Here is a 22,232-nt window from a genome sequence, read left to right as displayed (position 1 = left end):
TGGTGTGTGATTGGATGGATGCAGGATCCTCAGCTGTTACTGGGCTTTGGAAGCAGAGGGAAGGAAGGATGGGATGGAGAAACAGAGACAGAGACAGAAGCCAGAGGCAGACAGGAGCAGCCTGGGCAGGCTGTGAGAAGGTGGAGGCATCTGGGGTTGTTACCTGAGCACAGGACATGGAGGGGGAGCTCTGGAGAGGGGCCATCTACAGATATCTCTACTTTGAGAAGCCACAGGCATGGGATGGAAATCCCAGCTGAGGCCCCAGAAAGTATTCAAGAAATGTTTGTTAATGAGTGCCTGTTGTAGTCAGGGATTGTGCAGAGAACAATTAGAATCAGGACATGGAGTTTATAATATTATTTTTATGATGGTCTCCCATAGTTAACACAAAGAAATGCAGGAAACTATCTATAACACTAAAAAAATAGAATATTTAACCAAGGGCCTGAATCCCACAGCAATGTCCCACATGAGTCCAGATGAAGACCCAGAGCTCATGACAATGTCTAGAGCCCACGAGAAGGACTCATGCCAGTCTCTTTTACGGATCCGTGCTGGAAAGGCCCAAAGGTCAGTGGTGGAAGCCAGAAAGTCCATACCAGCGGGATGAAGGTTCTATGCTGGAGCCAAGTCACACTCATAAAAAAAGACCAGGGCTGTCCTGAAAAGCACTACAGCCATCCTCAACGACACGGAGGCCCTGAGCTCTTCCTCTGACAAGCACAGTCGGGTACATGCCAGGAAGCCTGTATGACAAGTTCATCTTGGAGACCAAGTGGCACGTCTTCCTTTCCAGAGCCAGGAAGCAATGCTTGATATGAGGACCAAAGCTTCTCCAGGAGAACCAACGGCTCAAACAGCAACTTGTAGGAGAACCCACAATGCCACAATGCCTCAATGCACCTCCATGCACCTCAAGGCCTCAATGCACCTTAATGCCCAGCTTCTCACAATGCCTCACAATGCCTCAGTGTCTCAACGCACCTTAATACCTAGCTTCTCCTTCTCCACATCTGTATTTATGCTGGCAGCTTTCCTCAGGTAGAGTATCTATGCTCAGCACCATGCTGATGTAATCCATCTGGAGGTAAGTTGACCACCAGTTTCTAATCCATAACAGTGCCTATGGCATGCCTGGGCAGTGGCTCACCAGCTGAAGGCACTAGTTTAAATCTGAGACCCCCAAATGTGTGTGGGAGGGACAGGGAAGACTTGTGATGACAATGAGGTGTCCTGAAGGGCTGTGGCTGTCAGGATCCACCCCTTTGCCATCTTGGCCACAGGCAAAACTCTGAGTGTGAAGAGCCTGCTGGGCCTTCCAGCTGTGGAAGTTCACACAGACCGAGGGGTCTGAGCAACCTAGAGTGGCCGTCTTCAGTGTGCCCTTGAGTATGGGCCCCTTCCAGATGGTGTCTGTGACCTTGAAGGAGCTGAGCCATGGAAATACTTCCTCACTCATTTATCTTTTAAATTCTGGGAAGACTCTGGCTGCCCTCAGTTCTTGGTAATAAATGTGAAGGGGAGCCCTGATGCCTTTCTCCATTAGCACATCAATGAGCTGTGGGGAGCCACTGCCCTGCTAGGTGCCAAAGTCAGCCAGATCCAGGAGGAAATTCAAGCACTTGGAGAGGAACTGGTGTGGGGAGCTGTGGGCAAGATGTCTCCAGATGGCCTTGGAGTACCCATAGTCAGTCACCTCCCCAGAGGTACAGTAAGACTTTCTATTCACTATGGGGATAGAGAAGATCCTTTCATTCAAAAATGATTTTTCTTGGCCAACCCCAGGGCCTCAAAACACTGACCACTCACCCTGGGCCCAGCACATTGCACTCACCACTCCCAGGCACCACCAACCACTGGTAGGAGTTTCATTCTATGTGACAGATGGGGCCTCTGAGATTCTTGAATCTCCAGGAAATGAGAACCTAGTGAGACACTGAGCTCTGCTTTTCTGATTCCAAATTCTCTGTGCTTTTGACAGACCGCTGTGGTATGTGTTCCTTTGCCCGTTAGCCACTCTGTCCCAGTGGCCACTGGGTGAACATAGCCCTTTGTACCTGAATCCAAGTATTGCCTGAGACCACCTGGGCACCAGGCTCTTTCTAGGCACCTAGGGACATAGTAGATGGATGTACTCCTCATCCTCTGGACCTTGCCTTTTGGTAGCAGAAATAAATTCCAAATACAGTTACAAATTTAGTCACCGCTGCCTTGTCTTCAAGAAGGAGAGGTGTATGGAGTTACAAGAATACAGATAGGGAAGGTCAGAGAAAGGAATCTGGTTGAAGTGATATTTGAACTGAGTTTCAAAAAAATTATGGAGATAGATAAGTATAGGAGTTTGGATGAATGACATAGGAAGAATGTTCTAGAATATTCTAGAAAAGTTAGTATGAGTGACCTGCAGGAGGCCAGAAGTGCAACTGGAACTACCAATAAGGTAGGGAAACACATTCAATGCTATCCTGAGAGCAATGGGAAGAAATTGTGCATCTCAGCAAAGAAATAGTTTGTGTATGGAAAGATTTCTCTGCTCGTGTAGAGTAGATGGGGAGTGTAGGGTGGGTAAGGGCCAGTGAGGGGAGAACTTTTTGGAGTTTGCCACAAGAATCCAAGCAAGAGGGGGCAATGTTTAATTGGATGGCAGCCAGAGAGAATCAGCAGTAATGGGTGAACTAACAAGAAGGTGCAGTGTCACCATAGCAGGAAAATGCACATCCAACCCACAGCAAGGTTCCGCCTCAACCTGTCAAGATGGCTATTAGTTAAAAACAAAAGTCAAATATTGTCAAAGATGTGGAGAGACTGGGGTACTCCTACACTGTTGGGAGTGAGAGACTGACATAGACTAGTTCTCAGTTCAGCCAGTGTTTGGGCAGGCTGCAGAGGAGTTAGGAGAGATGACCACTAGAACTGGATGACCCAGCAGGAGTGTGTGTTTGTGTGTATGTGTATGTACACGTGTATGCATGTGCAGCTCTGTGAGGAGGTGGTGAGACTGTGGAGGTAAGTGATGGAGGTGGAGGTGATTACGGTGTTGATGACGATGGTGATATAATAGAGGGGGGAGATGATTGTGGTGGGAGTAACGGTTATGGTGGCAGAGGTAGAGATGGAGGTGGAAGGGAAGTTGTAGGAGAGGGGGTGGTGTTGGCAGCGGTGGTGGTGGTGGAGATGCTGGTGGTAGTGGCAGTGTACATTGGGGTAGAAATACTAGTGGTGGACGTAGAGGTGATGATGTATGCCGAGGTAGAGGTGAGAGTCATAGCCATGTTGTCAGTGGTGATGATGGAGACATTGAGCACTGGTAGAAATTCCTGACCTTGTGTTAGGTTAGACTCACCAAGATAAAGAATGGAAGCGGGTAGTAGGTCTGAGACCAGGAGAGAATGTTGGAATGAAGTCAGCTCTTTTGGACATAGTGAGTGAAGCATCTACAGAACACACACAGGATGTCCTGAAGAACAACTATGCAAGAGCTGGGGTTCAGGAGAAGACTCTTGGCTGAAGCTACAGATTGGGGCATCCACTGCCACCATCACAGGTAGAACTTCAGGAAAAGTGAGCCAAAGGAAAGTCAAAGGGTCTTGCTGGTGTCCGGCCTCCTGGCATGCTCCCCTAGTTCAGCTCCAGCAGGAAGAGGCAGCCACATCTCTCTGTTATATCTGTCAGCAAATTCCCAAGCATCAGGTTTAGTGGCTCTGGTTGGGTCGTTCTTTTGCAGAAACCACACCAGCCTGAATCCATGATGGCCCTGATGTGCTCTAACTCATTTGTCATGGAGCCCAGGGATCAAGTTCCTGCTTTGGCTCAGTTGGCAGGGAAAGTGTATGGCCCAGTTGGGAACCGCAGACCCTGCATCTGGATCTAAGCTGGTCAGTCAAGAGGGCTGCTAGTGGCCTTGGAGTGAATGGTGACCCTGTGGCTGGGTGTGTCACTTCCATGCTGATGGAGCATGTTCAGATCATACAGCTCTCCTTCTCTAAGCCCTTTAGGCTGCCTTCACTATGGTAGCAGTGTTTTCCTATGTGAGGTTATCGGACAAATGTCTTGATAACTTTTGTGGAGCCATAGGCTGTAGGCTGCCATAAGGTGCCTGGTGCCTCTTTGGCCTCTTTAAAATTTGATGCTTTAGGTGCCCACGTCTCAGCATGGGAAGAGGGTGGGGATGGGCAAGTGGGCAAGGATTCTGTGGTTCTGGGGTTTCACGTAGCTCATGAGTCTATGTTTCTGTACTTGGGGATCCTAGGAAATAAGTTCACAGACATCACCGAGACATTCTGGCCACTTCATTGAAAGTTTGCTTGTTGAGGTCAAATCTATCGGAACCCACAGCTACTACACTTGGTTCTAACTTGTGTGTCTGATGTCCAAGCTTCAAAGGAGTCACAGGTCTTGAAAAGCCCCAGTAGAAAGATGAACTGAGGTTTAGTCTGGGGCTACATCATCCTGGAGTGTTAGGGAAAAGCTAGTGTATCCGAACTGTGGCCAGCCCCATCTAGAGCCTCCACAGTAGAAAGGCCTGCCGGGCTGAGGCCTCCAGGAGTCAGGTATAAGCCTAAGAAGACCATGCCCTGGTCTCTCCTGCGGCCACTGGTGGCCATCCAGCCAGATCTAGTCATATTTTATTGGAGGGGCCATAGAAGGGGCTAGAGTGGGCATGGCTGCATGGGCCAGGGCATTCTGCAGTGCCCTCCAGATATGTCACACTGCAGGCCCAGACTGATGCACACTGACCCTCATAGGTGAATACCAGAGAGAAGTGAGGAGAACAGACCCTTTCCTGAGCTTCCACAGGAAGCCTTCCCCAAAAAGAAAGAAAGGCAGAAACTTTTCTACAGATCCGTGTAAACAGATATCCAACCACTGCTCTTCCTGGGTGCTGTCTTCCTCAGCTGGCCCTGAGCCTGAACCTCAGTGGAGTCTTTGCCTGGCCAGGCTCTTCGGGAAGCCCTGGGTGTCACAGTATAAGGGTCATAGTTTGGGGTTCTTGGAAGCCCCAGGGCCTGGCTGAAGTGGCAGAGGCATCGCTGCTGGGCAGACATGGGTCCCTGTGTCGACTCAGCTGTGGCAGCAACCGCTCTGGCCTGTTTCTCCATCTCTGCACTGAGACTAGGCTGGCTGGTAAGCTGGGGTGCGGGGTAAGTGAATGGCATCGTTTAGGTGCAGCCCCGCAGGCAGCTGGCACCTGATGTATCGTGCAAGGCTGGCTCTGGCACGCAAGGGGCTTGGAGCGGCTGCAGCCTGGAATTCCCTTGGAGCGATTATTCAAGGTACTGTGACCATCAGGAAGCTGTTCCCACAATAGCCCTTTATCATTCTGCCTCCAGTGTGGCCTATTTATACCCTTGGAGATGCTTCTGGAGTGACTCATGGCTCCCTCCTCTTCCAGGGAGACCTGTCCACTGCCACTTGCCTTACCTGTCTTGGCCTGGGCTCCCTGTTACGTGGCTCACCTCAGCTGCCCCAGCCCAGGGTGCCTGTGGGTGCCCTCAGCCAGGTACGCGGGGACCCTGCTGACTGGAGAGACAGACAGAGGCCAGGGATCAGAGGAAGAGAAGGGCAAGGGGAAACTGAATCCTGGATTGGAGCCTGGTGAAAGCCCGAGTTACTGTTTAAATGGACACATCAGGTGAAAGCTAGGGTGGATTTGAAATGCAGTGATTTCTGAGTCCCTTTCCTGGCTCACAGGTCCACCCAGGTGTCCAGTCAGCACATCGGGGTGCTGTGCAGGATTCAGTAGGGTGCGACTGGAACCCCCAAGCACATACAGAGATGACTCTGGGGTCCCGAGTAACCACACTCCACCCTCACCAATGCCTAAAGTATGTCGCAGGCTGTGCACACAAAGCCTTCTGGGTGCCACCTCCCTTTCTCCTGGCAGACAGGGGCCAGGTATCATGACGTCCACAGAAAGGAGGGCTCTGTGGAGTCTTGGGCTGGTGAGTGCCTTCTGCAAGAGTCCCTGGCCAGGCTGCCCGTGGGAAGCCACTTCAGGGCTATCCTCTAGACCACTGTGGCCAGCCAACCTCCCACAGCCTCACTGGGGCACCTTTTCCTACTTCCTAGCTTTCCTGTTTCTTTTCTTATTTTTTTTTTCAAAAAACACCTTAAAAAAAAAAAACTACACATGAACCCTCACGTTACAACCAGCCTAACATACAAAAAACTTGGGTTACAATCAGAATTATAGTTTTAACTTATGATCAAAATCTTGAGTTCTCACCCAAATGCCAGCCACATGATCTAAGATACAGATCTAACTCTTGAAGAGTTCTGGATGGCAGAACTCTCATCAGAAGGAACAGGATGGCATCCTTTCCTGCATGGGGTTAGCTGAGGAATCCTGGGCCAAGTTCTCCCTTAGCAACCTGGGATCTGCTGTACACAGGAGAGAGACTTGGAAGGCAGTGTAGAGGACATGGATTACAGCCAGCCCTCGGGAATGAACTGAGTTCCTAAGTCAGGCGTCCACTGTATTCAAACAGTGGGGTGAATTTAAATTGACGTTATCTCAAGAATCTCTGATACCCCCTTAGAGGACTTAGGGGGTGCTGCCCAAATGAAGTCTACCACCTTAGGGGGTGCAGGAGCAGCCTTGGAGCCATCCCCTCCACAGCAGTCCTCTGAGCCAGGTGGGTTGGTGCAGATAGCAGATGTTTGTCTTCCTCAGGTTCTGCGCCTATCAGAACAATGTGCATGGAGGCACACTAATGTTTGTCAGGCGCCTACTCAACATTTCTCAGCATTTAGATCTCTTAGTGTCCCTGCAAAAGTGTAATAACTGTAGGTGAGAGATAACAGTAGCTGAGTGCTTCCTGCTGGCTCAATTGTTTTAAGCACTTTATATAAATTCACTCACTGTGTTCCCTTAACACCCCAATACTTTGGCAGTCTTCACTTTACAGAGGTGGAGATGGAGACCCAGAAACGTTAAGAGTGACACCTTGTGACCCAGTTTATGGGTGAGTGACTGAAATTTGGCCCCAGCAGTTTGGCTCGATCTAAGTTCCCAGTCTTTTCACATCATCCTTTCTCAGGGCCAAACTGGGATTTGAACCCAGAGTTTTCTGAGGCTAAAGACTATGTTTCCTGTCTTCTGGAGTTACTTCTCAGCCCTCAGGAACTCGGTCCTTCCAATCCCTTCCCTTACATCTTCCGGGGATGGATGAGGCAGGTCCCAGCTCAGACCATCAGATTTCTGCTACAAGAAAGAAGAATCAGAGGAAAGAAGCCTGAAGGGGAGGCAGATTTGGTGGCAGGTCTCCTGGGCCACTAGGTCTGCTGCAGGACCCAAGCTTTGGCTTATTGGTAAACCCACAGGCTCTTAGAAAGATCAAATGCCCCAGCACAAAGAAATGGGCTGAGCGTGTGCAGAGATGGAGGAGCAGCTGCCCCACAGATCCCCACATGCCAAGCACAAGAGAGAGGTCCCTGGGCCTCTCTGCAAAGTCACAGCCTAGTAGATGGCTGTGTCTTGATTCCTCCTACCATCAGTGTAAACTCTTGTGCAGGCATCTGTCTCCTGACAAGCCCAGAAAACAAGGCCTGCTTCTATCTCATGTCCTGGCACAGAGCCTGGCCATCAATCTATGTTTGTGGAAAGAATTAATGAAATTCAGAGTGTTTACTGGACAGAAGCCATTAACCTCTGGTTTGAGAGCCATCAGTCTGACCTCCTGTCATCAAATGGAGACATGCTCTGTCCTCTGGAGGAAACTCAACAGCCCTTGGCACCGAACTCACAGCTGTTCAGTGACAAGGCTGACCTGGCTGACAGCCATTGGAACTGGGATCTGAAAGCCAAGCAACTGGGCACGGCTTTCTATCCCCTGCTTCAGCAGCACCTTCCCAAGCTTCTGGCCTGTCTGGTGGCCTCTTGACTGGCTGTCTGCTCCCAGGGATGCAGGCCATTTCTCCAGCCATTTGGATGCTAGGGTCAGAAGCCCACCCAGGGCTGGGATGAGATGGCTGGAGAGAAAGGCGCCATGTTGGATTTGTTACTCATAAACCATTCTACAGATCTTTGTCTCTTCAGCTCCCTCCTCACTAGGGAAGTGACATCTCTTGGCCCAGAAATCCAAGTGTGGACTGAGGTAGTTCAGGTTCCCTCCCAGCCAGATTACCCACTAGCCCTGTTCCCTTTGTCCTCCAGGACTGGAGAAGCCAGGATCCAGCAAGGGAGAAGCGACTGCTCAGAAGTGCTCTGCAGAAGAGTGGGCCATCTGTGAGCCAGGGTTTGGGGTGATTCTTAGAGGGGCCATGATCGTGAGAGGAGTCTTAAGGATGGACTGGGCAGGGGTGGGCAAAGCAAAGGTTGAAAGTGGGACAGATGATTTCTGAAGGGAGCTAGAAGGCAGTTAGCTTCCTTGGTACAGAACACTCATATGAGGAGCGTTATCAGATGGAGTCAATGATGAAATTGTAAATGCCAGGTCCTGCTACCACAGGAGATGGGGTGGGATGGGGGTATTTGTGGCATCAGTGACAAAAGCACAATTGTGATTAAACAAATTCCTATGTGATGGATTAGTGCCTGCCGCACTGTAGGTGAACAAGCGTGATTGGTGCGCTAATCTGGGTCCTGTGAGTTGTAAGAAAAACAATCTAACCAACCCAGCATGGTGGTACACGCCTGTCATCCCAGCGATCTGGGAAGCTGAGTCAGGAAGATGTCAAGTCCAAGTTACCCAGGCTTAGCTATTTAGTGATTTAGTGAAACTCTGTCTCAAAATTTAAAAAGATAAAGTGTGTGTGTGTGTGTGTGTGTGTGTGTGTGTGTGTAGATTTAGCTTAGTGTGAAGGCTCTCTGGATTCACTCCCATATTGCAAAAACAAAACAAAAACAAGAAACAGAAAAATGCCAGTCAAACTCATTTATGTAAAAAAGTTGAGCAGGTTCACTGGCCCCTATAACTGAAAGATTCAGAAATATGTTGCAGCCCAGCTGGATTCAGGGTTTCAAATAAGATCACCAGGATTCTCCTTTCCAGCTGGAGAGCTCCGCACTTCTATTAGCTCCATTCTTGGGATTTGGTGTTTTTGGTCTTGCTCAGCTCATCCACCCCCGGAAATGGAATGGAGGGATCATATTGGGGTCGCTTGCCCATGGCCAAGTAGCTGGGGGTGTGGATCTCCCCGAGCTAGGGTAGGGTGTGTTCTTCATAGAGACAGGGGCTCCTGAGAGAGGAGGGTAGGCACAGCGGACAGGCAGGGACGTGGGCTCTGCGTCGGCCTGGATGGATGGACAGAGGTCGGAACACATGAGAGGCTCTGGAGCTTGGCTGAGGGCAGAGCTGCCGTGACATATTACTGGACCACAAGTATTTCCCTGTCACCCCTGTCATCAAAACCCAGAGGACTTGAGACAAGCCTGACTCAGATGGCTGGAGGTCAGACTCTAGGCTGCTGGGCAGCAGACCTGAGAAGAACTGAGGAAAATGTGCTTGCTTCTCTTTGCTTTTCCCGGGAAGAAGAGGGGATTTAATAGGTGCATTTTGATCATGTGCTTTCCCAGACACCCAAGTGGGAACTCTGAAGAAGCAGGTGGATAGAAGAACGCGGGGTTCAAGTGTAAGGTCATGAAATGTCCTCTGGGGATCCTCAGCATACAGGACGCATTTATGGCCGGGAGTCTGAATCACGTGGACAGAGAGATGGGAAAAGGAGGGAGCCCAGAGCCCGAGTCATGCTATAGGGTTAAACACTGGTCAGAGAAGGAGGAGCCCCTGAGGCAGGGCTGAGACACAGGAGAAACCCAGCAGGAGGACATTCAGTAGCCAGAGGCCCAGAAAGTGAAAGAGGAGGGTGCGAGGAAGAGGAGCACTGGACACTGTGGCTATCGGATTTGTGAAGAAGGATACCGTGGTGACTCCGGTAAGGTGGTTCCAGTGAGTTGAGCTTGGAACCTTGGGTGGCGGAGGTGTGGAAGGACAGACAGCAGGTTCAGAGGGTCTTTTGGAGACCCTGCGCTGAGGAGGAGAGAGAAACAGAGAGAAGCAGAGTGGAGGACTTTGGTAACCTCAGGCTGGGAGATGCTGGCATGCGCTTCTCTGAGCTGAGAGAAACCATCCTGTGAGGAGGCAGTGGCCAAGAGGAGGACAGGGAAGGGTCAAGGGCTGGGCAGCAGGTGCCATGCACGGATGAGGGTGTAGGGAGCCTGCACAGATGCCTTTCCCAGCATGGGGAGGATGGGTGAGCTGCACTGAGGGAAACCCCTTACTGGCTCCAAGGGGTCACCCATGGAATAGAAGGGGAGGGCATCCTGAGGGTGGCATGTGGGACGGAAGAGAGCATGGGATTGTGCAGGGAGCAGAGAAATCACTGCTAAGTAGACAGAGTCAGAGGCTGAGCAGTGCTGGGGTCTGCTAAGCCTCCCTCTAATGGACTCAGGGGAAAACAGTTAGCCTGGTTGAAAGAGTTTCTCTGGTAAAACAAACATATGCAGAGTGCAAATAGTGGGGACCCCTTGAGGCTGGGCCCAGCCAAGGGTGTGAAAGGTCATCTCGATGAAGGGGGGCTGGAGAGAATGGATAGTAGCAGTAGGCATTGGGTCAGGGAGATGGAAGTACAGGTACAGTGGCCACGAGGCAGTGCTGGAGGCTGACCTCAGATCTGGGCACTGGAAGCAACAGCAGCAGGGCTGAGACCATAGGAGTGGAGCGGACGGAGAGGGGAAGAAGAGGTCTTGGTGGAGAGGCGGTCAGGACCTGGCCGGACTCTGGGGTGGAGGTCAGTCATCACGTGAGCTGGTGCTTAGCTCTTTTGAGAGACGAGGGTTGGTGGGGAGGACCCAGTAGGGGGCAGTGGTGGGGAGCTCCATCTTCCTCCAAGACCAGTCCCAGCTTTGCTTTACTCCAGTGCCCGATCCTTGTGGTGGTGGTGGTGGGGGAGACCTTGGGAGAAATGGGGTGCTCAGGGAAGCATAAATCCAGGTTCCAGTTAAGAGAAGACTTAGAGAAGAGGTTGAGGAGTCCCCTGCGGAAAGTGTCATGGTGGGGTGGGAACTGGCAGTGGGTGAGATTAAGGAATGAATGGAGGAGGGGGAAGTGGGGGTGAGCGATGCTGAGCTGGCTGGCTGGGAAGAGGAGCTGTCAGTGGCTCAGGCTGAGTGTCTTCTCTATTGTTCATTGTCCACAATGCTGGTGGGAGCGGAGAGGTGGGTGGGAGGCCCTGGTGTGACTGCTTCTCCCAGTGAGCTGCTTCAGTTCTTGGTAATCCCGTTTTGAGTCTCACAGAATCTATTTCCTCAAGCCGTTTGTATCCCTGTTTACATAAGTGACTAATCCTTTCATGGGCAGAGCCAAGATCTGTGTCTCAATGACACAGAGATATTCATGGACGTCCCAGAAGAGATGAGTATCTACAAATGATTGAAACAGTCTCAATATGTAAATAGCATTGTTAACCTGTCTCAGCCTTATCTAGGATTAGACACAAGAGGAGGGTAATTCCAGACCAATTATCCCCTTCACACTGGCACAGTGCCCCCTGGCTGTGGCGGCCAGATTCCCCGGCCCACCGTGTCCACAGCGAAGATGCTCCCACCTTGCAGCTGGGCAGGGGCAGCACTACACGCTGTGCCCTGAAGTGTCTTCCAGGTGTTCTGCAGCTTGTTGGTAGAATGGAAGAAGATGGCTCCTGATTTTATTTCATAGATATTTTTGCACTATCCTTCTGAGGACTGATTGCCCCAATAAACCTCGGCCAAAGGCCCTGCCCAACTGTGACGAACCATACACAGTCAAATCAAGTTAGCCGAAGCCTCCGCCCAGAGACACAGCTGACGGTATTGATATCGAGGGTTTCCTTGTCCTCCAATCAACAAACAAAACCGCCAGCACAGGCTGGAATGAGCCAACATTCAGGACTAAGCTGCTTTGAGGACTCTGAATTCTGAAAGGGAGGTACAATGAGTTTTACACGGACAGAAGTCTATGGGCTATTTCAAAACTCAATAAACGTGCTGTTTGCATGAATCATTCCTTACAGTTCCTGGTTATTGATGTTGAAGCCTGACTTCAGATGAGGCCCAGAGTCCTTAGGTAAAACTGGAAAGGATTTCTGAAGCTCAAGATTTTGTATTTGGCCTGACTGGCTAAATGGAGGTAGGTCACTTGTCTGCAAAAGTGCCTGTCGGGCAACAGGAATGTGGAGGCTTGGCTTGTCTCCAGCAACCCCAGTCTCCCTCTCGGTGCCAGCAGGGGCCCAGACTCCAAGGACAGGCCTTTCCTTCAGAGTCACCAATGTACCCCTGGATTTGGTGACTGTACCAGGATTATTAACTCCTAAGAAATGTTTCTTTTGGACCCTTGAAAAAGTTACTCATTTTTCCAGAGATAAGGCCAAAGCATTCTCCAAACCAACCTTTGAAATTGGCTTCCAGGATTCTGCATCCAGAATTAGTCACACAGAAAATGCTTAACGCTAGTTCATTTGGGTCCTTTGAGGTGTATTTCGTTTGTGAAACAAAACCATTGGCAACCAAGTCAAAAGCAAGGCCTGATTGTAACCTGTGGATTAGGAGTTTTTTGAGTGATTTATAAAACAAATCCTGAAGACATTTTCACACATCCCATTGAATCAATTATTGAGAGTCTAAATACAAAACAAAACAAGTCATCATTACTGGACATACCTGGGTTAGAATTCCAACTCTTGACATTTATTAGCTGTGTGACTTTGATTAAGTTGCTTGGCCTGTCTGGGCCACACCTGAATGCTTTTCCTGAGCGAAAGCTCCCAACTTCCTAGGGCCATTGTGCTTCTTTTTTGTGCTTTTTGTCCTCTGAGTTGATGCTTTTTCCCTACTGGGTCTTTAGCTCCATTCTTAGTAAATTCTTTCCTTCTCATTTCTCTCCTTGCTACATCTAGTTATATGTACTGATCTCTGAAGGAAATCATAAGCCCTAATCTGTGGTTTTTGCCAATTTCTGGATGTAAATACTTCTACCGTGGGCAAATTTAAATTACCAACAATTTAGCAAGAGGCTCCCAGATTACTGACCTAGTTAATACTTGGCCATCATGGGTAGCAAGAGCTGGCCCTGCCCTCTTTCTCCGTTTTATTTTCCCAAGATCGCTGGTTGTAGCCCGATAGAATTTCCATCTACGACCTCTGTCCTTTACATTTATGTGGTTCCAAAAATAGCATTCTTCCTTACATCAGTTCCTGACCGGCAAGCGTCCTGGAACTCAGGTGTTCTGGTCCCTGTGCCACTTCTTCCTGAGCTCTGCCTGGCATCTCACCAGTCGAATCTTCAAAGAAGACAGAGGGCTCTTTGTGTTTCGCAGGGCTGTGCCAATTTGCAGTTGGGTTTCCGCATTCTCCGGGTACTGGGTACAGATCGGCGGCCTGTATCGTTCCTGGCAAATCCCCAGGGCTTTTGCTCCCTCCCTCATCTGGTTGCTTCCCACTTCCTGCAAGGTCAGGGTGAGCCCAGGAGACCCAGGTAACGGAGGAGAGTTGGACCAGTGCACACGCCAGGAGAGGGTGGCGGCCTTGCCACAGAACCCTGCGTCCCATGCTAAGACCTGAGAAGGCATGAGGAGGAGCGTGTGTCTCCTGAAGATCCACGTAATAGTCTCTTCTTTGCTTCAGTTTCGCTTTCTGTGGTTCCAGTTATCTTTGGTCAACCATGGTCTAAGAATGTGACATGGGAAATTTCAAAAACGAACAGCTCTTAAGTCTTAGATAACTTTTACTATACTAAATGGTTATAGTTGTTTTGTGTCATTATTAATTATTCTTGTTCATCTCTTTCTGTGCCTACTTTATAAAAGTTTATCATAGGAATGTGTAAGGGGTGATCAAAAAACTCTGTGAACATTTAAATGAAAAGAAACTCATCATAGGAAAAGACACATTGCCAAGAACAATGGGATAAGAGTGTTTTCAGGGAGACAAATGGCAATGTGACTTTTACTGTAATGTTTTGAAAATTTAAGTGTTCACTAAAATTTACATTTAAATATTCATTTTCTGATCATTTTTCATATGTGTGTAAAAACAGAGTATATGTAGGTTTTGGTGCTATAAACAGTTTCAGGCGACCACTGGATGAGGGGTACTGTACTAACATTTCTTAGGAACTTACTGGGTTCACAGTTTATTTAATTTTGGTTCCTCCCCCAGCTCCTTATACAAGAGTATAATCACCAAATGAGATTGGGTTATGTTGTAGGCCCAGGGTTGATGAAGTAGGAAAATTGTCCCCATCCACAGGTCTTGGCAGGAGAATAAATTAGCATAATCCTTGAAAAAGACAATCTTGCCATACATCTCCAAAGCTTAAAAATATTTATCATATTCCTTTAGGGGAAAAAGAATCTCTTAATTGTGTTAGTCAGGGTAAGCTCACTTCTATAACAAATGCTGTAATCCCCAGTCCTGCTTACGGAAAAGAGGTTGGTAATCATCTGCAAGAGTCAGGTAGGAGGAACTGAGGTCTCCTTGGCCAAACAGTCACTGTAGCAACTGTGCAACTCTGTGTGTGAAGGCAGCGGCAGGTGTGAGCACACCAGTGGGTGTGACCGGGCTGCAGTCAGACTTGTTGTGTGGATATCAGCAAATTATTCTTAAAAATGTATAAAAGTGTGAAGTCCCAGGGTTCTGGAGAGAGAACACCAGGTTTAAATGCAGCTTGGCCTGTGTAGCAATTTGGTGAGAAATAAAGTTAAAAAGAGGTGGATTTGTAGCTCAGTGTGATGGCCCTGGGTTCAACCCCCAGTACCCCTCCCCACATATGCGCGCGCGCACACACACACACAGCACAATTTATTTTGAGCTGACATCTAAAGACCACACAAAAACAGACAGCATGATGTGTCTGATCTGCGGTTCACAGAGGGCTGACTCTAGCCTTCAAGCCCTGGGCATTTCTTTTCCCCACGGCACTGATCCAGCCTGGTGGTGACTCGGAGATCAGGGATCTGTCTGCTCCATGTTCTGCCCTCTCTGGTCCTCTCATGGGGGGTCATGCAGATGTGCACAGTGGCCTGGAGCTGGTGCATGTCATTTCCTCCACATTTTCTGGCCAGAAGCCAGGCATTCAGCCACAGCGGGCTGGTGACCCCAACAGTGTATGTTTGGGGATCAACTACTAACATTTGATACTCACACATATTTCATTGTCACCGTATTGCTTTCAAAAAGTTCCAGCCTGCAAGGTAGGCTGGCCTGGAGGACTTTGCAACAATAGCAACAGACAGTTTCCCACTTAATTTAATACCTAGGATGTGTTGGAGACAATACTGGAATTATATTAAATGTTCATAAGAAAGAGGTACTGCTATTCTCATCTTTGGCGTGGGGATACTGAACCCCCAGGAGCACTTGGTCTCACGGCTGGTTGGTGATGTAACCAGCATAACTCAGACCCCTCTCTTCCGGCAGCCACCAGGCTAGATGCTTCCAGGTACTGTAGCCAGGCACTTAGTAATCCAAGTCTAATTCTCTGTTTTCCAGGGTGTCTCAGGGGCTAGGGCCTGTCCTGCAAACTAAACTGGCGCTGGGATGTGAGAGGGAGCTTCTGCATCCCCTTTCAGCCTGTCTATTCTGGAGTTCAAAGCTCTTCTCTGGCTTCTGAGGACTTGCCCAGACAGCTCTCACCTCGAGAGGAAAGAAAGGAAACAGGCCTGATTGCCCCATCATTTCACAACGGAGATACCACGCACTTGACTTGCCCGGTCCACCCATGCAGCTAGGGGCAAGAGGGAGAATCCTCCGGCTCCCTGCTGCTCCCAGAGCCGGGGAAGCCCTGAGCTGCCTTTCCTGAGTTTCCCAATAGCTGGAGACATCAGAGAGAGGCAGATGGATGTGGGTACGCTTGGGGGGATTTGATTTACAAATTGCCTTTAAATCCGGGTGCCAGTGGGAATGCCTCAGTTTCCTCTTTCATTCACAAGGGAAAACCTCTTCTGAAACTGAGGGATGGTGATGCATGTGGCTGGCAGGGGAGAGCATACAGATGGAGACAGCATGTCACTGATGAAATGCACTGGTGACCTTTTGCATCGGCGACCTTGGCATTGCAGACCTTGCCAGCTGGCCCTCTGAGACTGCTAACACCAGTCCTCCCCAAGGGAGTGTGTCTGGTCTCCTGACCCAGCAGCTGCACCAGGTGAAGAGGGAAGCTGGGGTGAGCCTTTTTCTGCAGGGGGAGGGTTCACACAATGGCTGGCAGGCCCTCCCATCAGGAGAGGAGTCCTCTTTTGGCAAGAAGGAAACCCACTGTGCCTCCCTGGTACCTGCTTGGTGACAGACAGGACTGGAATCCCAGAAGCACACCCATGTGAGAAGAGCAGTCTTAGCAGTGGTGCTGAACAGGGGTGGGGTTGGGGGAAGTCCCCAGGGATTAACTCAGACCTGCAGGTGGGCCTCAGAGGAGCCTGCTCTTCCTGCTCCTCCTTCCTGTCATGCACTTTGTCCCCCTCTGAGTGGGGAATGGACAGCAACAACTGTTTGCAAAGGAAGTCAGCCAAGGCGCAGAGAGATGCAGCCAGGGGGCCCCTGAGCTCTGCCTGCTGGACTGGAGGAACAGGCAGCCTAGAGGGCCCAGGCTCCTCTCCAGTGCCATGGAGTGTCCTGGAGGTTTGGGGGGACAGGGCCCAAAGGACCTGGATTATTCTTCCCAGCACTTTCATAGTTTGACATTTGTTACGTATTCATGGCTTTTGTGCTTTTTTCTGCTTCCGTTACTAGAAAATCAGATCTAGAAGACAGAGACCGACCCATTTTGTTCTTTGTGAGCTGAGATGGAGAGGTTGATGGTCCCACCTGGAGCCTTTCAGGAGAAAGGGCTTTTGCAGATGCGATGAAAAGAATCTTGCAATGAACAGATTAGCTAGGATTAAATACTAGTGTCCTAAACCACATCCCAAATACCCTTCTAAGGCAGAGGCAGAGGAAGCTGGGACACTCAGAAGAGAAGGCAGCTTGACCACAGAGTCTGGAGCAACTGGAGTGACGCAGCCGCTGATCAAAGAGTGCTGGCAGCCGCCAGCAGCTGGAGGCAGAAGTAGGTTCTCAGAGTCTCCGGAGAAGCTCGGCTCAGCCGACACCTTGACACTGGCCCAGGACGCTGGTTTCTGACTTCTGGTCACCAGAACTGTGAAAAAACACAACTCCGCTGGTGTAAGCCTCCTGCTCTACAGTAACTCGATACAAGGGTGACAGGAAATGAATGCAGCCTTCTGCCCCAGGGCCTGGGACACAACAGACAGGGAATATTTGTTGAAAGAATAAACAAAAGCTCCCAACCAAGCATGGTCCCCAGACCAGGTTGGGCCTCCTCACCAAAAAGTCCTCCTGTTTGCTATGCTTGTCTCTGTGCCCTGGGCAGTTTGTCACATGTGTGGCCATGGCAGAGACTGCCTTTGACAGCCAGCTCCTTTTGACAAAGGTGTTGGCAGAGCCATAGACAGTTGGCCTCTGGCCACGCCCAGCCAGCAGAAGTATTTTGTTTGGCTGGCATATAATGTTGTGAGTAAATTAAAATAGACACCAGGATTTTAATACAATTCCTGAGATTTTACATAAAATCAGGATTTCCATTTTCTGTTGAGAAATCTGACATTCTTTCCACTCCTGCTGCACCCGCACAGGGCTCAGGGGCTGGGACCTGAAAGGTGGCTGCTCCTGCGGCTCAGGCTTGGGCTGGGGTCCAACCCTAGGCTGCTCAGCTGCCCTAAGCTCTCGGCACCCCCAGTAAGACAGGACAAGTTCCCTCAGTCTTGCATGAAGAGCAGAGCGCCCCCTGGCGTCTGGACTGCTGCCCAGTACATCCTTTATTGAGATTCTAAAACCCTTGGCGTGGTGTCTGTAATCTTAGCACTCTGGGAGGCTGAGGCAGGAGGACTACAAATTCAAACTCAGCTTGGGTAATTTAGAGATTTTGCAAGAGCTTGTCGCTAAATTAATAATTTTTTGAGGGGCTGAGGAGGAAGGTCAGTGAGAAGGTGGGTTCAATCACCAGTATGGCAATAAAATGTATTCTGAAGTAACCTGCTCAGGGGCTCTCTGCCCCTTTGCGGCTTCCAGCCAGGAAAGTTGTCTCTAGAAATCACCCAGTCATTTCCTGGGGGTGGAGATGAATCTTAGCAAATTTCTGAAGCTGTCTAATTATCTCCGACAGGCCTGTGGAGACGGCCTAACTGCATCTTCACCTGCTTTCCCCAGCATTCCCTGGCCCTAACAGTGGCCCTGAAAGAAGCCAAAAGTTTTAGTACAGGAAAGAAATGCAACAGAAGCCCCTGGGGGCCACCCATGGAAGGTACTGGGGGCTGGCTCTGCGGACCCTACCATACACATGGGTGGGACTAGAGACGGTTCCTCAAACAGGAGGGTGGCTGGTAGCCCTGGGCCAGGGCGGGGATGGCCCAGAGCACAGCCCTCTCCCCTCCAGGCAGAGCCAAAGCAGAACAGAGGATCCTTTTGACAAGGAGAATTTTTGAGTGAGGCTCCCACGAAATGATCTGTGTCCGCAGCTGCTGACTGCGAGGCTGCTCTAGCAGTCTTCCCCTGGGCTCCAGGAAAGGAAATTTAAAACACGTGTAAACGCCTTAATGAGACCAGTAAATCCCTGCACGTCTTTCTCCATCTAACGTGCGCTAATTTGGTGAGTCTCTCTGAACAGGGGTCTGCAGCAGGGTGGACCGGGTGGGAGAAGCTGTGCGTTCAGTGAGCCGAAGCTGTGTGGCTGCAGTGCATTGCCTAATTTCTCCAAGCTTCGATGTTTCTACTTGTAAAGTGGAAGGGTTGGACTGAGATGGAGAACTTGCACGTCCTGACTGTTACCAGGAAGTCAGGGAAATGGCTACACTGTGCCCGTGTTCTCAGACTGGGAAATTATGCTGAAGTGGGGCTTTCAGCTACTCCCATCCCATCCCTGGGCTGCTAAGCACTACAGAGTGGGGACGAATCGGGGTTGCAGCTCTTTCTGTTGCTCCTCACAGCAACCCACAAAAACAGACAACAAATATGAACGTGTGTGACATGGTGCATTTGTTGTAAGGACACGGGTCCTGAGGGAGTGGCTGGGTTTAGGAGCTCTTGTGTCCAGGTGAGTCAGGAGAACCCAGCAGGAATCCCATCCCTTTCTTCCCAGGTCCCCTGCAGGCATTGTGGCTTGCTTGCTTATGTGGCTACTTGACGCACCTGACTGAGGTCAGGCCTCAGGAGACCTTGGCTGATGGAGAAATTCCTACTGTCCTGCCTTCCATGAAGTGGGCCGCACAGTCCATTAGGCAACCCCAAGCTCAACCCCCAACCCCAAGATCAGCTGCCTCACCCTCTGGCCTTGCAGCTGCCTGGAGGTGCCCAGGTCAGGACGCCCCACTCCATGCTGTGCTGCCAGCCCCGGCCAACACACTGTGTTCAGAAAAAGAGCCACCCTGCAAGCTGAATGTGCTCTCCTGTTCTCTGAAGACCTGCGTGTGTGGTGTGAAGAGGGCTCTTTCACCCCAAGGGCCCTCTGAAGAAGGATGCCTCTTTAGAAGGTGCACCTTTTAAAAAGGGAGGGGTGGCCCAGCTTTCTATTTTGCCACAGAGCAGAACTCTCTATCAGTTGGTGGCTTCTCTGGGGGAACATGGTTTTGGAAGAGAGTGTTTACCCAGGAAGGGTTCACACCACGGAGACTTTCTTTCTTGACCCCCTTCCTATTTGTCTCAGGGCTAGTACATCCCAAGGGAGGCAGGAAATGGCCATTCTGGGAGGCTTTGCCTCTGTAGCTTGGGACTTGACTAATCCTGGCAGATTCCCCATTGAGGGGACATCAGGGAAAAAAGACACAGATGGAATCCTTAGGGCCTGGAGGATCTGGATGATAGTTCCCTGCCTAGGAAGACTATGCAGACATCTACTTGAACCCCCATAACTCTGAGGAGTTAGATGTTCAGGGAGCTAAGAGGGGTCAGCACATTGTATGACCAGAGGGAACAGTCATGCCGAGTGGTATTTCCTGGAATTGCAGTGTGTGTGACGGCAGAGCAAGCCAGAGCTCGCCCTTGTCCTCTGATTCCATTTTCTTTCCTTCCCTTTCTCTTATAGAAGGCTGGACCTTCTGTGCATCTCATTAGATTTGACGAGATGCGGGCTGCCTAAATGCCTTAATACTGATCATCCTTATCTGTAAAATAAGCCTGTGAGTTCTGACCCAACAGAACTCAAGATACAAAACCAGCTATTCCTTTTGCAGCTGCTAACACACTACTACGATAATACAACTACTCTCCACCCTGTATCGGGATTATGCTCTGAAAGTGGCATAGACTGTAAGCACAGGGAACCAGCCAACCTTCCAGCTTCTTACTGAGCAGCACAGCGTGCTGGAGTGGTGCTCATGATTGTGTGGCTGAAGAGAATTGGCACTGCCCAGCATCCTAAAGTAGTGGGGACCCACACATCATTAGTCTTGGAAAAGATCAGGATTTGAAACCTAAAGTTTGGCTTCAACAGAACGTGTATTGCATTTGCGTCCTCCTGAAGCCAGCGGGTCACAAGGCGAGCCATCACCGTGAAGCAGGACCACCTGCAGCCTCCATCCTTAGTGTGATTATCTTTCCAGCACAAATGCAAGCTCCCCCCAGGGCAGCAAGGGTCTGGGATTCCTGCATCCCCAGGGCCCAGATCAGGTTCTCCCTGTGTTCCTCGTCCTCCTGCGATGGAGGTGGCCTGGCAGGGTTGCTGAGATACTGAAGGGATCAGGGCAGCTGAGGCAGGGGCAGCCTTCCTCCACGACACGGGAGCTCCGGACCCTGCGTTCTTCTGCTCCTCCACGTCCTGTGGGTGTTGGAGGACATGCTTTGCTTTCTCTGTTAAACCACACACATGGCTGGACCCTCCTGCCCCAGTGATGGGGCAAGGGCCTGGGGCCTTGGCCTGACTTCTGTGCAGGGCTGTTTCTCTGCCCCTCTCTGGCAGACAGATCCAGCCATCTCTCTGGGCAGCCTGGGCTCTAAGGCCAGTACCATGTATCCTGGACCTTGGCAGCTCACCTCTAAGCAGGAAGAGCTCCAGGCCCACTCCGCTCCCTCCTGCAAGCTGCTGGGCAGAGTTTGCCGAGGTTTCCTAAGGCAGCCTTGAGACCAGGCAGCCAAGGGCAACACAGTCCTGTGGGGACATCTCTCTTGGATTTCACCCACCAGCTTGTTGAAGGCCTGGCTAAGTCTTGCTATACTCCTTTGGCTCCGGGGAGCCAAAGCCCCCTGCCTCCCTGCCATGCCCAGGGTGTGGGGACAGGGTGACTTCACAAGCAGAGATAGTGGGTGAAAACACAGCTTAGGACGATGTCAGAAACACGTTCACACAAAGGCAGCCACTTGGCTGCAGGTGAGGACAGTGATCTAGGTGCCACTGACCCTCCTCCTCCCCTCCCCTCACTCCTTCCTGGTCTTCTGTGCTTGAGACTTGAATGCTGACTGAGCGATTCACAACTTCACAGCCCAGCTTGCAGGTGTGCCAGAGCCCTGCACCTCCTGCCCTCACCCCTCCACGAGTGCAGAGAATGAGACACTTGGGTCCTACCTGTTCCAGGTGAGATGGGCTGAGGGGATGTAGCTGGAGAGAGGCCAAAAGTACAGAAAACAAAGCCGTTGTGAAGCCAGATGTCACACAGAGGTGACAACCTCAGCACCTGATGTAAATGCAGCACAGATAGTTGTCAGGGCGTGGTGGGGAGTGTGGATAACAGTCTCTACCTCTGTGGCCCTCGCTCCAACAAGCGTGGGATTTTCCTGGAAGTCTGGCAGGACACATCTGCTGGCCTGACTCCTAGAGCTTTTCGTGCAGTGGGTCTGGGCTTGAAAGTGTGCGTTTCCTTCTTTCTTTAATTTAACATTTTAAGTGGCCAATAATAATCATGTGTACTTCTGAGGTACATATGATTTGAGTGTGCTGTCCTGGTTTCCTGTGTTGGAAACTTAACAGCCAAGTGATGTATTAATGAGGTTGAGAGGTGGGGCCTCTGGGAGTGATCTTGAGTACCCTGCCCTGGAGGAAGGTGAGCCTGTTCATGGATTCACGGATTGATGTGGTTATGGAAGGAGTGGCTTCATTATAAAGCAAGCTCTCTGGCACACTTTCTCAGCTCACCATACACTGCCTTTGCCATAGCAGTGTTAACATGAAGACTCGGTGAGAGGTGCTAATGACAGGCTCAAGGTCTGTAAGCCTAAGTAACCTCTATTCTTTATAAATTACCTGGTGTCAAGCATTCAATTACAGCAACAG

General features: G+C 50.4%; 1 long non-coding RNA gene across 1 annotated transcript; it reads left to right on the top strand.

Moving 5' to 3' along the window:
* Positions 1-15,232: 15,232 nt before the first annotated feature.
* Positions 15,233-19,088, top strand: LOC134476233 (uncharacterized). The gene is made up of 3 exons (XR_010047805.1): positions 15,233-15,824; positions 15,910-16,124; positions 16,706-19,088. It is a non-coding gene; the product is annotated as an uncharacterized LOC134476233 (long non-coding RNA).
* The last annotated feature ends 3,144 nt before the right edge of the window (positions 19,089-22,232 follow it).

The sequence above is a fragment of the Cavia porcellus genome, unplaced genomic scaffold (genome assembly GCF_034190915.1).
Source record: "Cavia porcellus strain 051 isolate PalLab524CR breed Dunkin Hartley unplaced genomic scaffold, mCavPor4.1 scaffold_6, whole genome shotgun sequence".
NCBI lineage: Eukaryota > Metazoa > Chordata > Mammalia > Rodentia > Caviidae > Cavia > Cavia porcellus.
This window is presented reverse-complemented; position numbering and strand designations above follow the sequence as displayed.